This window comes from Cuculus canorus, chromosome 7, assembly GCF_017976375.1.
Source record: "Cuculus canorus isolate bCucCan1 chromosome 7, bCucCan1.pri, whole genome shotgun sequence".
Classification (NCBI taxonomy): Eukaryota; Metazoa; Chordata; class Aves; order Cuculiformes; family Cuculidae; genus Cuculus; species Cuculus canorus.
The window spans coordinates 28,454,865-28,467,698 of record NC_071407.1 but is presented as its reverse complement, the minus strand read 5'-3'; the positions used below and the strand labels follow the sequence as shown (position 1 = coordinate 28,467,698).

Here is a 12,834-nt window from a genome sequence, read left to right as displayed (position 1 = left end):
GTGAAACTCCTTAAGAAGTCATAAACCTCCTAAGCTTCTGCACCTGAGTGAGAAGTACAGCTGCAAAAGTGGTGCCTTTCTATTCCACTGGAGTCTTAAATCTACACCTCAGTGGTATTTTGACAAAATGCTTCTCAGAATCAAGTATCCAAGTCACATCTTCACTGTGTATGCACTTCAGCAGCCACTTGTACATCATACAGCATATTTTCTTCTCAGACAGTATCTTCTATCTCCTGCTTCTTAATTATTAATTGCCTAAGCTTCAGCCATCCCCTGCTTAGTTCCTGCAGTGTTAAATTAAGCTGTGTTCTGTTTTATGCAAGGATCTTTGATGGTATAAGCATGCTGATCACTAGTCAAAGCTACTTATTAATTGGGGATTTTTTGGTACCCTATCCTTTCATTTCCACACACACAATAAAGAACCTTTTCTTAAAGGCCCAGAGAATAATCTTTCAACCTTCATTTTACTGTTTTCTTTTCATAAAGGTGAAGTGTGTGCCCCAAAAACACTGCCCAAGAGAGCAGCAGAGGAGTGCCTACCTCATCGGCAGTTAACAAGAGAAAGCATCTTCTCTACCTGCAGAATTTGACTACAAGTTCTAACCTTTAAAGTATGCAATGCCTCATTTCTGGAGGTACAAAGCATAATTTCAACACATCACCCTCTGGCGGTTACTGAAAGCAAATAAAAGCAGTGGAACACCTGGGCTCTTGTTAAGCCTGTGGCGCCGAGGTGACTGCGAGGCCTCTGCAGAGGGACGGCCATGCGTCCTGGCAGGCTGCACAAGCAGGGTGGCACAAAGCCACTTCCCCACCGCACGCTGGCATAGAGCTGTCACCTCTCAGAATCACAGATCAACAGAGTCTTTCAGGTTGGAAATAACCTTTAAGGTCATTGAGTCCATTTGGAAACATAACACTGCCAATTCCACCACTAAACCACGTCCCGAAACACCACAGCTCCACGTCTGTTAAATACCTCCAGGGATGGTGGCTGCACCACTTCGCTGGGCAGTTTCTTCCAGTGAGTGACAACTCATTGAGTAAAGTAATTTTTCCTAATATCCAGTCAAAACCTCCTCTGGCACAACTTGAGGCCATTTCCTTGCTCCCTATCACTTATTACCTGGCAGAAGAGACCAACACCCACCTCTTCACAACCTGCTTGTAGGGAGCTGCAGAGAGCAATGAGGTCTCCCCTCAGCCTCCTGTTCTCCAGAATAAACAGGTCCCTCAGCCACTCCTCATATCCCAGCCTCTTTCTCAGCTCTGTTCCCTTCTCTGGACACGCTCCAGCCTCTCAAAGTTTTTCTTGTAGTGAAAGGCCCAAAATTGAGCACAGGATTCGAGGTGCGGCCTCACCAGCAAGTACAAGGGCGCAATCAACTCCTTGCTCCTGCTGGCCACACCTGATCCAAGCCAGGGTGCTGTTGGCCTTTTTGGCCACCCAAGCACACTGCTGGCTCATGTTCAGCCCCTGTCAAACAGCACCCTCAGGTTCTTTTCTGCTGGGCAGCTTTCCAGCTGCTCTTCCCCAAGCCTATGACATGGCATGGGGCTGTTGTGACCCAAGTGCAGGAGCCAGCTCTTGGCTTTGCTGAACCTTGGCCCATGGATCCAGCCTGTCCAAGTCCCTCTGCAGAGACCTCCTGCCCTCCAGGGAAGAGGGATTTTGGGAAGAGGGGCAACTGCAGCTCATGGGGATGCCCCAGGTCTCGGCTGGCACCTCAGGCTGGCGTGTAACACCCCCAGCGCTGCAAACGAACTGAACGAGTGCATTCAATACACTTCCTTCTGCCTCTCCCTGACAGGAGATTCAGCTTCCTCTCCTCTCTCCCTGAGGGGCTGCTGGTGGCTGAGGTGCAGCAGGATGGGAGTCCTGTCAGCGCAGGCCTTCCCGCCCAGCATGGCAGCAGCATCAAGGGGCTGGGGGAGAAGAGTCCGTTGCTTCACACTGACAGGACCCAGGGTCACCCCCATCACTGGGGGAAGATGGGGACAGGGCAAGAAGCCGTCAGGGTCTGCAGACAGCGGTGAAAGGCAGGACATCGCCCCAGCAGGGGGAAACGCACACATCCTCATTTCACAGCCCAGCCAGGGCTGCAGGGATGTTTAAGCTCCCAGCTCGTGGGTGGACACCACAAGCCATTGGGGATTTGGGTCAGGCAGAGCTGGTAAATGCTTTACTCAATCCCGTTTGTGAATTAAAGTCAAGAGCGGACTTAGTATCCCAGCTGCAGGTTTAATGAAGCTATAAGTAATGCAGCTTGCCTTCTTTTAACTCAATTGAACTGTCTGGAGGACCTCAGAGTGCAGAACTCCAAAGGATCGTTGGTGGAAGTGGCTGGAGAGTCCTCTGGCCAAGCACCAAGCACTGTCCCCAGCTGCCAAGCCATGTCGGGAGCCCTCCTGGTGGGAGGCACATCAGGGACTGCTGCTTCCCTTCCCTCTTTGCAGAGAATGCATCAATTTGCAGCTGCTGAGAGGCACCCAGACTCATTGTGCTTCCAGTGAAAACCACACGCTGCTCCTTAAAACATGCAAAGTATTCTTTAAAATCAGTCTGAAGCTTGGGCTATTTCAACAACCCTTTTATAAAAACAATGTTGTCCACATAGCATTAATTTTTAAAAGCTTGGCATTTGGTACTTATGAAAGCATTTCCTCTGCCAAGAATTTTTTACTTTCATAGGACAAAGGTAACCAAATCCAACAAAGCATGTGGACCAAAGACTCCGAGAAGATTTACCAAGTTATTTGACAGGCAGAAGAAATGCCTCATTTTGCCTTCTATTTTAATAAGAAGCTGCCATTCTTACTTCCCTGAATTCAACAGGCTGATCTCATCTGTAAGCTATTTTTCCACTCAAGTATCTGCCCAGCTAACTTAGAGCAAGACCTTAATGCCAGGCTGGGTTCTTTTATTGTATTAGAAGTAATTAAGATCCCAGACATCACTGCTCTGCACCTGTACAGCCTTGTTTTTGTCAGCAGGGCAGGCATCTGCAGCGGGGCTGTGACACAGCAGCATTACATACCGCATCGGCTGCTGCACTCTGCTGATACAGCAGCTGCCTGCGTGTAACCCGGAGCCCTGTATCAGATATTGCTGCTGTTAGTCACAGGCCACATGCTTTGCACTGAGTTTTCAAGGCCTCAGCACTGACTCGTGCCAGGCTTGCTTTGGGTGAACATTCGCTGACCTGCCTGCAAGCTTTCTTTTACCTTGGCTTAGCTGCAATAGTGTTTTTTTCTTCTGACCAGGTGGTTATCATAGAACAATTTGGCTTGGAAGGGACCTTAAAGCCCATCCAGTTCCAATTCTTCCTGCCATGAGCAGGGAAACCTCCCACCATCAGGTTGCTCAATCTCATCCAACCTGGCCTTCAACACCTCCAAGGATGGGGCAGCCACCACTTCTCTGGGCAACCTGTACCGGTGCCTCGTCACCCTCACAGGAAAAAAAAAAAAAATCTTTCTAATACCTAATCTGATTCTTCTCTCTTTCAGCTTAAAACCATTACTGCTCATCCTGTCCCTGCACTCCCTGATAAAGAGCACCTCCCCAGCTTTCTCGTAGCCCCTTTTCAGTACTGGAAGGCTGCTATGAGCTCTCATCAGGGCCTTCTCTTCTCCAGGTTGAACAAGCCCAACTCTCTCAGCCTGTCCTCGTACGGGAGGTGCTCCAGCCCTCTGATCACCTTTGTAGTCCTTCTCTGGACTGCAGCTCTCCAGGTGAGGTCTCTAACTAGAGCAGAGGGGCAGAAACACCTCCCTCAACCTGCTGATGAGACTTCTTTTGATGCAGCCCAGGATATGGTTGGGTTTCTGGGCTGCAAGTGCACCCCACCAGCACCCTTCAAGTCCTTCTCTTCAGGGCTATGCTCAACAGTTATAAATGGTTATAGACTATTTGTTTTCCCTCTTGCTTGTCCTTGTATGGTATTACTCTACCATACAGGAGCAAAAAGTAGTTGTTCCATGCAGATCGAAGTATGACCACCATAGTGACGTAGCATGGAGAAATACAGGCCTGGGACAGCCACAGGCCTCGAGACGTGGAGACACGTGATGCTATGGGGAGGAGCACAGCACAAGATGACAAAAGACGAAGCACAGCCTTACCACTGGAGACCCCACAGCTATAAAGAAATCAACAACTCTTTTCCATTGATAAGAAATGCACACCTAGAGTTACACAAAGCTACCTTCTTACGGACGACAGAGCAAAGAACAAGTTTAGCATATGCAAGACACATCATACATGGATATTGTATGGAGTTGCAAACAAGTGATGAAAGAGCAAAGTGTGAAAGTCTCTTGGCAAACATAAAAAAAAGTCCCCAAGAGGACCCCAGAGCAAGAAGAATGCAGCCATCACCTTCACATTCCTCCCTGCAAAAGACTCCACGTGCTGGCGCCCAGCTTTAGCAACCCTGCTGTGAAATTGAGCCACCAACCCGAGGACTCCAAGCAGCAACAGCAGGGTGAGCATAACACCAGGAAAGGGGGAAGAGGCTAGGAAGAGCAAGTATAACTGTTTTAACTGTTTTATTATTATTATTATTATTGCAGTTCTTTCTGTCAAGAAGTGTTTTTTCTTTTCCTGAAATAAGTAGAACTGGACTGATTATGGTTCTTACATTAGACTTGAGATTTCAATTATGCAAATGATAAATTCTTGGCTTTCTATATATGATCTGTTTCTTCTTACTTAATAAATAAGATTTTGAGGGTAACATGCTTTAAGCCTACTCTACGTTGTCACAGTAGCACTGCAAGCGCACTCGTGGTTTGAAATGCAGGATGAAGGGCCTTTTCTTGGAGAAAGTACAGCAAAAAACCCAAATCTAAGTAGTAAAAGGAGAATTTAGCAAGATTTAAAAGTTGTCATGGTAATGTACATTACTCCTACACGTAAATTAGCCTATCAGTTCAGCCAATCGATACTAAGAGCTGCCAACTGGTTAAGGATTTCCTTTTGTACAAATGATTGCAAGTGTTGCAATTACTTTTTTTTCAATTTACTTTTTTAAAAAGTCTGCATTTCTTATTGCTAGAATAGCAAATTATTTATTGAATTCAACTTCAGACATTTATACATTTTTCCATGTTCTTGTAAAACAACTTTTCCTGCCACACTCCCCCCTACTCCCAGCCCTCCTGATGTATATTTATATCCTGGGCAAACTTGGCACTCCGTGATGTTAGAAAGCGTGGCTAAAACTTCTAAGATTGTTTAGCCTTCCCAGTCTGGAGGTGGTAGGAAAGGAATCAAAGAGGTTTTTACATACACTTCTACGAGTTGCAGTAACTCCTTTAAAATAAATCTTACAATTAATTAAGTACTTGACATTGCAGTGAACTTTAATGGGAATAAGGTTTCAGACACGTGGAAACTATTGCAAATGCTGGCTAAAAATACCTCTCCTTAATAATCAATGTGGGGCTGTACTTCCACCAGGGCAGTATACATTTCTGCGAGCCACTCTCTGAATTCGTGTCACTTCCATCTGCAATTCAGTTTAGGGAGTCCTGTTTAAAAGATTACATTCCTAACTATGCTGAAGCCCTCACACATCTTTAGATGGACTCAAAATGAGCACTGTGTGACAGTGCATGGGTCAAGCTCTGTGTTGCCACTTTTATGGTGTGATGAACTGCTGTTTCCCATAAGACTGCCCCAAGATCAGTATTTCACAGGGAGTGTAGGAGCGCGTCCACAGCTCTGGCTGCCCTCTCACTGATCTGCATGCTGGACGTCCACCACACAGCTCCCTCTCTGTCACTCTGAGGAAGGGAGAACAACATTAAAGAAAGAGCTGAGCTTTCCTGAAAAGCATGTGTGAAAAGCAGCAGAAAGACTGGGTAAGGAGGTTTCTCACCAGCTTGGTTCTGTGTGACCTGACCAGCTCAAGGGGATACACACAATAACTGAAACCGTCTGCAGCCATCAGAAGCTGGAACTCTACCCAGGGTCAAAATGTGAGTGAGATCTTCTGCCATGGCATGTCTGGCCATGGTGTTTGCTCAGTAATTTTGGAAATGCTATCTGAGTGTAGCAGATTATTCAGAGGGGACTAAGACTATTTTTTAAAAGAATACAAGTTGTTTATACAAGGGTTGGTAGGCACATGGAAGCTGGGAGAAAGGGGGGACCTGCAGGGAAATCAGAGCTGAAGGGAAATCAGAGGGGAAAAATGAGTATACAGCGAGCTCTGGAAAATACATATCAAAAGTGTGATAGAAATGGGAACAGACCTGTACTGCCATCCAAGCAGATCAAGGAAATCCTTCCGCAGGAAGGAGAGTGCTTTAGCTGCGGGGGTGGAAACCCTCTGATTCTCAGGAGAGCCAGAGTTGGGCACGTCTGCTGCTCTAGGATTGTTGGCCAGGGACACGACTCTTTAAGCCCAGCTAATCCTGCAGCATAGTGGTGTCTGGGGCGCTGCTGGGTAACTGAGGAATTAGGCTCCCTGTAAAGCTGCTCTTGCTGCATGCACACACTGGAGAGTCACGAACAAACATGCAGTAAGGGATGGGGGGACTGATGCTAAACTGGAAAGGAGGGATCAGTTCTGGGAGACACTGAGGAGACCTGCTGCCACTCCCTCAGGCACTGCTGTGAATCACAGCTGCCTGGTACGCAGAGGCTCATGCTTAGTAGCAAACTGTTCAGAGCAAACAGTTCCCAGTATTGTGAGGCAGCAAGTCCCACAGTTTAATTCGGTGCTGTGTTCAAATGTGCTTGGTTTTGCTTATTTTAAAATCTGTTACCTGGTATTTGAACTGGCTCCATCATGTAAGAACAGAGGAGAGATCTGGGAGGAACAGTCATTTCCTGTTTATGTTTTCCACATCATATTTCAGTTTTTGTTCCCAGTTGTATACCATTATTTATTTTTCAAGCTGGAGAATTCTGGGCTATTTAACCTCTTCTCACTGTTCCATATTACTGGTTATTCAGGTTATAAAACAGAAGAAGGGGGGGTAAAAAGGCTGGGGTTTGTATCTGGAGTTCACAGAACTCCATCGGGTCTTTCAGTTGAATCATTTCCAACATCTCAGTGCAATGATTTTTTTTTGCTAGGCCGAGGAGGGAAAGTACATTCCAACGATGCTGCGCACTCCTCTCACTGGAGTGAGGCTAGCAATGGCTCAGCAACCGTGTGGCTTTTGAATTTGTGCCCAGGAAACTCACAGCAGAGTTCTAGGATTGGCAAAACCTGGTGTTCAGCAGAAACAGCCTGCGCAGGCACCTTCCCCCACTTCATCTTCTGCTTTTCCTTTGGGAATAACTTGAGCTTTGGGGCCAGAGCCTGAGACAGCCACTTCTAGTTCTATCAACATGCCAAGTCCTTCAGGTGCATCGCACCCCTGCTCAGTGGATTTCAAGCACGTAGGCTTGGCCACATGGACCTCCTCAATCTGACCTCCTCTGAGTCTGATCTTGTGCTCAAACTGGCTCAGAAGGACTTCTGGTCTTGCTAAGAGCTGGGCACGTATGGTTTGCATTCTGGTTTTTTTTCCCAGAAAAAGGTACAAAGGCTGAGCTTGTCTTTAAACAAGATCAGCACAGTGCAGGACAAACGAAGGTTAACAACTTCAATCTTCCAATTCAGCATCTCGAAAACTGTGTCCAGTGGAAATCTTCCCAGAGAAGGGTAGGATTGTGTAGACAACCATGTGTCAAGAGTCATTTTGTGTGGTTCCAGCTGGCAAAGTTCAAAAACCAAACCACATTCCAAGTAATTTTCAGGAGATTTAAAAACGTTGAAGCTACCTTACATGTATCAATCGACAGCACAAACTAGTTCTCCTGAAAACTTCCACATGCTAATCACAAGTGTTAAATGAAATTACAGCAGTAGGATGTTTTGTCTTTGTAGCAACCCCTTAACGCTGTATGGCAACACTGCGATAGCCATATATTTATGCCTTATTATGAGGGACACAAAAATTGATTTAGTTCTCCCAACAGAATGATTTTTTTTAATTACAGTCTCAGACTGGATGTATAATAGATTAGCAAATCATTCTGGAGTACTGGTTTGTCCCAATAATTTTAATTGATACTCTGCAGGAACACACAAATGATGTTTGAAGCCCCATTTGATACTTGGTTTTGTCACATGTTTGAAATGATACTTATAGAATGATTATAACCTACATCAAGTAAGGAAGGAGGAAAATTCATGATTAACTGGGATAAAATAGCTACAAAGTTGATCTTGCAAAGCTCTCCTCAAGAATCTCAGTGTAATCTCAGGTATCACAAGTGTAAAATGTTGTTCTGCAAGATGAAGCTCTAAAAATTGGATGTATGATAAGCATGAATGTACTCAGCACGCAAATTACAACTGGATTTCTGCATTAGGAAGATTAACTTTTTCCTTATTAAAAATGTATTGCCATGTTTTAAAAATATTTGGGGTAAAGGAGACTACAAACTACATCCCTTCTATTTAATTTAAAATGCTCCATTTCTGGTGCTAAAATATAATTTCATTACAGCACTTTAACCCAGACAAACCCAATGGCATTTTTAATTTGGATAAGCCAGCTTTGCCTTAAAATTCCTTGTTGAATGAAGGCAAAAATTCAAAATCTGAGCCAGCAAAATGGCACCAGATGTTACACAGCAGTTTACATAATGCATTACTAAACTACTTTTTGAGGCTCAGTAACCCAAATATCAACATTTTGAACACAAATTTATGCCTCAGCGTAAAGCTGTGACACAACTGCACCTTACTGCACACTTTCCTTGATTTATTTGCACTTAAACTCCATTCAGAGACTACAAATTAAACATCAGATCAGAAAACAACACGGGTTGGACATTTTAAATCTTTGTGCTCCAGAAACTCTGTCAAGAACCACATGTTTGGAATAAGAGCCAACAACACATGCATGAAAAAAAACCCAGGCTCCACAACTTTAGGATCATTTCCAGAGGCAGCAAGGTGTGTGCATAGCTCCTGAATGGTGGGTTTTGATGCAAACCTGACTCCTTTCTTTCCTTTCTCATTCAAACTTCTACAGAAACGCCCTTCACCTTGATTTTCACACACGAACCAGCAGAGAAACACATACTTACCCACTATTTTTCATCAAGGTTTGCTTTCCACCAAGTCAAATACTGTAACGCAGAAACCACACAGCAGTAACTGTCACCAGGACGCACATTCCAGCCATGTTCCCAAGTACTTCTCCTGTCAAATAGGCCAGTTAAATACATTGTCTTTGGTCAGTTATTGGCTGCAAAAAAGTACAAGTATTTCTAGTATCAGTGTTTGTTTGGGTTTGTTTTTTTCCTTCAAATTGTAGCTCTTGTTACTTTTCTCAGATTTTAGTTTCTAATGACTAAACACCAGTGAATTTAAGGTGAAACTAATGCAAGTGAAGAACCTGTTGAACCCTGGTTTGGATGTTAAACAGAAATATTTATCCAGGCGGTAAATCTTCACCCCCACAATTAAACATAAATTCTTTGGTGTACCTTTGACTCAAGCCTCCCTCATGGTAGAACATCCTCTTTTCAGTGTCTTTATTCCTCATTTTCAGCGGTGAGAATATATTTAATCCTCTTAAGAGGGTACAGTTCAGGGAAAAGAAGCAACAGGCACACAAACGATTATTGCTGGCTCCCCTGCCCAACACTGAATTGTTTGTGTTCAAGAACACAATCACAGGGTCAGCTTTACAGGTGGAATAAAAATAATTTAATCCACTCCACGCTCCAGGTTAAGTCTTCCTCCCTACTTTAAAAAAAAAAATGAAATGCAGAGACACAACTAAATCTTTTGTTGTAATACAGGAGACTTTAAGAACTCCCACACCAAATCTAAATAAAATTCCTGTTTTTCTTCCCTTTACTCCAAAGAGTCCTCCTTTCTATATCACCTCATGCCACCCTGCAAAAGTTTGCCCTACTATTAATGTTTATCCAACACCAAACTTTCCTCTAAATAACTTTGGATCACCTCAGACAGACAAGGATTTTGAGTCTATACCACAGGGATAAAAGGAGATGGGTACTGCCTGCGGAACAGCCCTTGTTATCAGTTAGCAATCCAGCTTTCCACACACCAAGAGATTCTTCGGCCTTTACTCCTCCAAACTGACAAAATGGAAGCTAAATCTCCAGCAGGAAAAGCAAGGGGTTATGAGATGAAGAGGCAGGAAGGTGAACGGTACAGGTGAGTGCCTGTCTCAACCCACAGGCAGCCTCTGCTCTCCTGATGAGGACTGTTTTCCCTCAAAACGCCCTTGCCATAAGCAGGGAGCGCCTGGTGTCCCAGAGCAAACCATCGTACTCAGAACGGCAACCGAGGCATAACCTGCACCTGCAGGCTGAGCCATTTCCACAGCTGGGACAAAGATCCTCATAGCATTAGGAAATCAACTGATCCTTGGGTAAGGACATGGAGCAGCTGCATTATTAACAATGGTTTCACTTTTATTTACGGTAAGACTATCTGCACCTACTGCTGCTGCAAAGGTGTTAATAAATTACAGCCTCTTGGACAGGGGTCCTGGAGGGCTGGGAAAAAAAACCCCATGTAGCGACGGTTTCTGTTCCACACAGCTAAAAGGATCCAGTCATGCCCCTCACCTAGGGGTGAATTTGCCTCTTACACACAGCAGAAGAGCAGCAGCCGCAAAATTACATTGGCCTGGTGCGGAAAATGCTCTGTTAGCAGCATTCAGGGCAAATTCCAGACTCGTTATCTTCTAACAACCAGCAAAAGAGCCATCCCATAAGGGCGGGCTTGATGCAGAAGGGCAGCTACTTATGTCCTCTTTATCTTTTGAACTCACACCTACAGTCTTGTTTTCTTTGCTGTTTGAACAAGAACAGTATGGGAATGAAAAAAAAGTTACCGGAAAAGCCCCATGTGCTCCCAGCACTTTGATTGCTGAGCATGCAAAGGAAGTATTATCTGTGTCCAGAGAAGAAAAACGAGGGAAGACAGAATACTGCATCTGACACCAAAACCATCTTTATAAATTCAGTGAGGTACATGAGCCTGAAAACATAGTTAAAAGCGTGAACTCCCGTTAGCATATTCTGTTATAGAGTAAGTTAAAAAACGTGATCCCACATAACTGGTGTGAGATACAGCATACATCCCAGCTGCTCAGCTCAGAGGAAGATCGATGCTTTTATACCGTTGAGATCACTGTCCCATTTGCTCAGAGCCTCAGTCTGCCGACAGCACAAAGCCAGCTCCACTGGGTCAGCTGGAGAAATCCTCCCTAGCACCACCCCCTGCTTCTCCATTTAAACCTTCAGAGACACCTGCACCACACACGTCATGCCAGGTCACTTGGCTGTTAACTAAATCACACCTGGAAACAAAAGCAAAATAACCCATGTGAAAGGCAATGGCTCCCCAGTCTTCTACAGATGCTTCACAACTGTCCTGTGAATCTGAAAACGCTGATGTCACCTCAAAGCATTCACATACAGAGTGAGAGGAAAAGAAGAAAAGGCCTCAAGTTGCATCAGAGGAGGTTTAGTCCGGATATTGGGAAAATTTCTTTACCACAAGAGTGGTGAAACACTGGCACAGGCTGCCCAGGGAAGCAGCGGATCCTCCATCCCAAGGTGTCAAAAAACATGTAGACACGGCACTTCGGGACATGGCTTAATAGGCAAGGTGGAGTTGGACTGACAGTTGGACTGAATGATCTTAGAGGTCTTTTCCAACCTTAATCATTCTATGATTGCATAGGGCTTCCATCACACATCTCCTGACAAAATAACCAAGAAGAAATATTTCTACTCAGCATTAGGATTTTTTTAAAACCCATGTGCTCACACAAAGCCGTGCTTGCCTCCTGCAGTGCTGCACACTAACACCACACCGCTCTGTACTGCCAACTCCAGAAACATCCCTTTACAGCACAGTAACAGTTACATTACGCTGACGCCTGTTGAAGTGGTGACATCACACAACTCACTGTACAGCTCATGAACTATTGCACATTGTACCTGTATCCAGCTGAATCCATTAAGAAAAAATCCACAGGAAAAAATCCATCCTGAAATTAAATCAGCGTTCATATTAACAGAGAAACAGAGGTAGTTTTCTAGTTTTTCTCAGAAGCAGCCCTTAACAACCCCCAGGATGTGAAAAGTGCCACAGTAACAAGCAGAGATCCCGTTTCCCTCACGTGTTAGCAGACTGTGGTTATTCCAACTACACCCCTCGAGCAGAACAATCAAACGCGTCGAGAGATCGTGCACATCACCTCCAGCAAACGCCAGGCCTCAGCTAGCGCTGCCGACCACCGCCTCAGGACCAGGCACCAAACGCTGTCGTCCCACGCATCGGCAACAGAGCACGACCTTCAGGATGCTCCTCTAGTATTGTTTTTTGTCCCTTTTAACAATTGGCCTGACCCTGCCTCCTTTCTGCAGTCACTCAGAGGAGTGGTTATTAGATGTTAAAAGACAAGATATGTATTGAAAGTAGCAATTTTATTTGAGTTAAAATTATTTACAAAAACCCAAAGACATACTTCATGAAACTGGTACAAACTATTTTTCCTGCCGTTGGCTTTTGCTCCAAAGATCACAGCTGAGAAATACTGTATAAAATAAAAATAGGATTGGATTCAGAAAAGTACTCTACTGTTCTAATTTCCAATTGAGAGTATTTACACAAATATTTACAATGGAAAAAAAGTTACTTTAAAACTTTAATTTGCAAGTTGGCCTCAAGTACCCTTCAATGCAGAGTTATTTGAGGGTCTAACACACAAAAATGCACTGCAGTTCACAGGGTGATTTCTCCCCCCACCCTCAAAAAAAAAAAA

The 12,834-nt window shown here is 44.6% G+C and overlaps 1 protein-coding gene across 1 annotated transcript in view; it reads right to left on the bottom strand.

Annotated features, from left to right (window-relative positions):
* Nucleotides 1-6,343, bottom strand: part of GRID1 (glutamate ionotropic receptor delta type subunit 1) — a 599,405-nt gene extending 593,062 nt beyond the window's left edge. The window contains exon 1 of the mRNA XM_054071863.1: nucleotides 6,268-6,343. The gene's annotated coding sequence lies outside the window, so the exon portion shown is untranslated. The remainder of the gene's footprint in view (nucleotides 1-6,267) is intronic.
* Nucleotides 6,344-12,834: the final 6,491 nt, after the last annotated feature.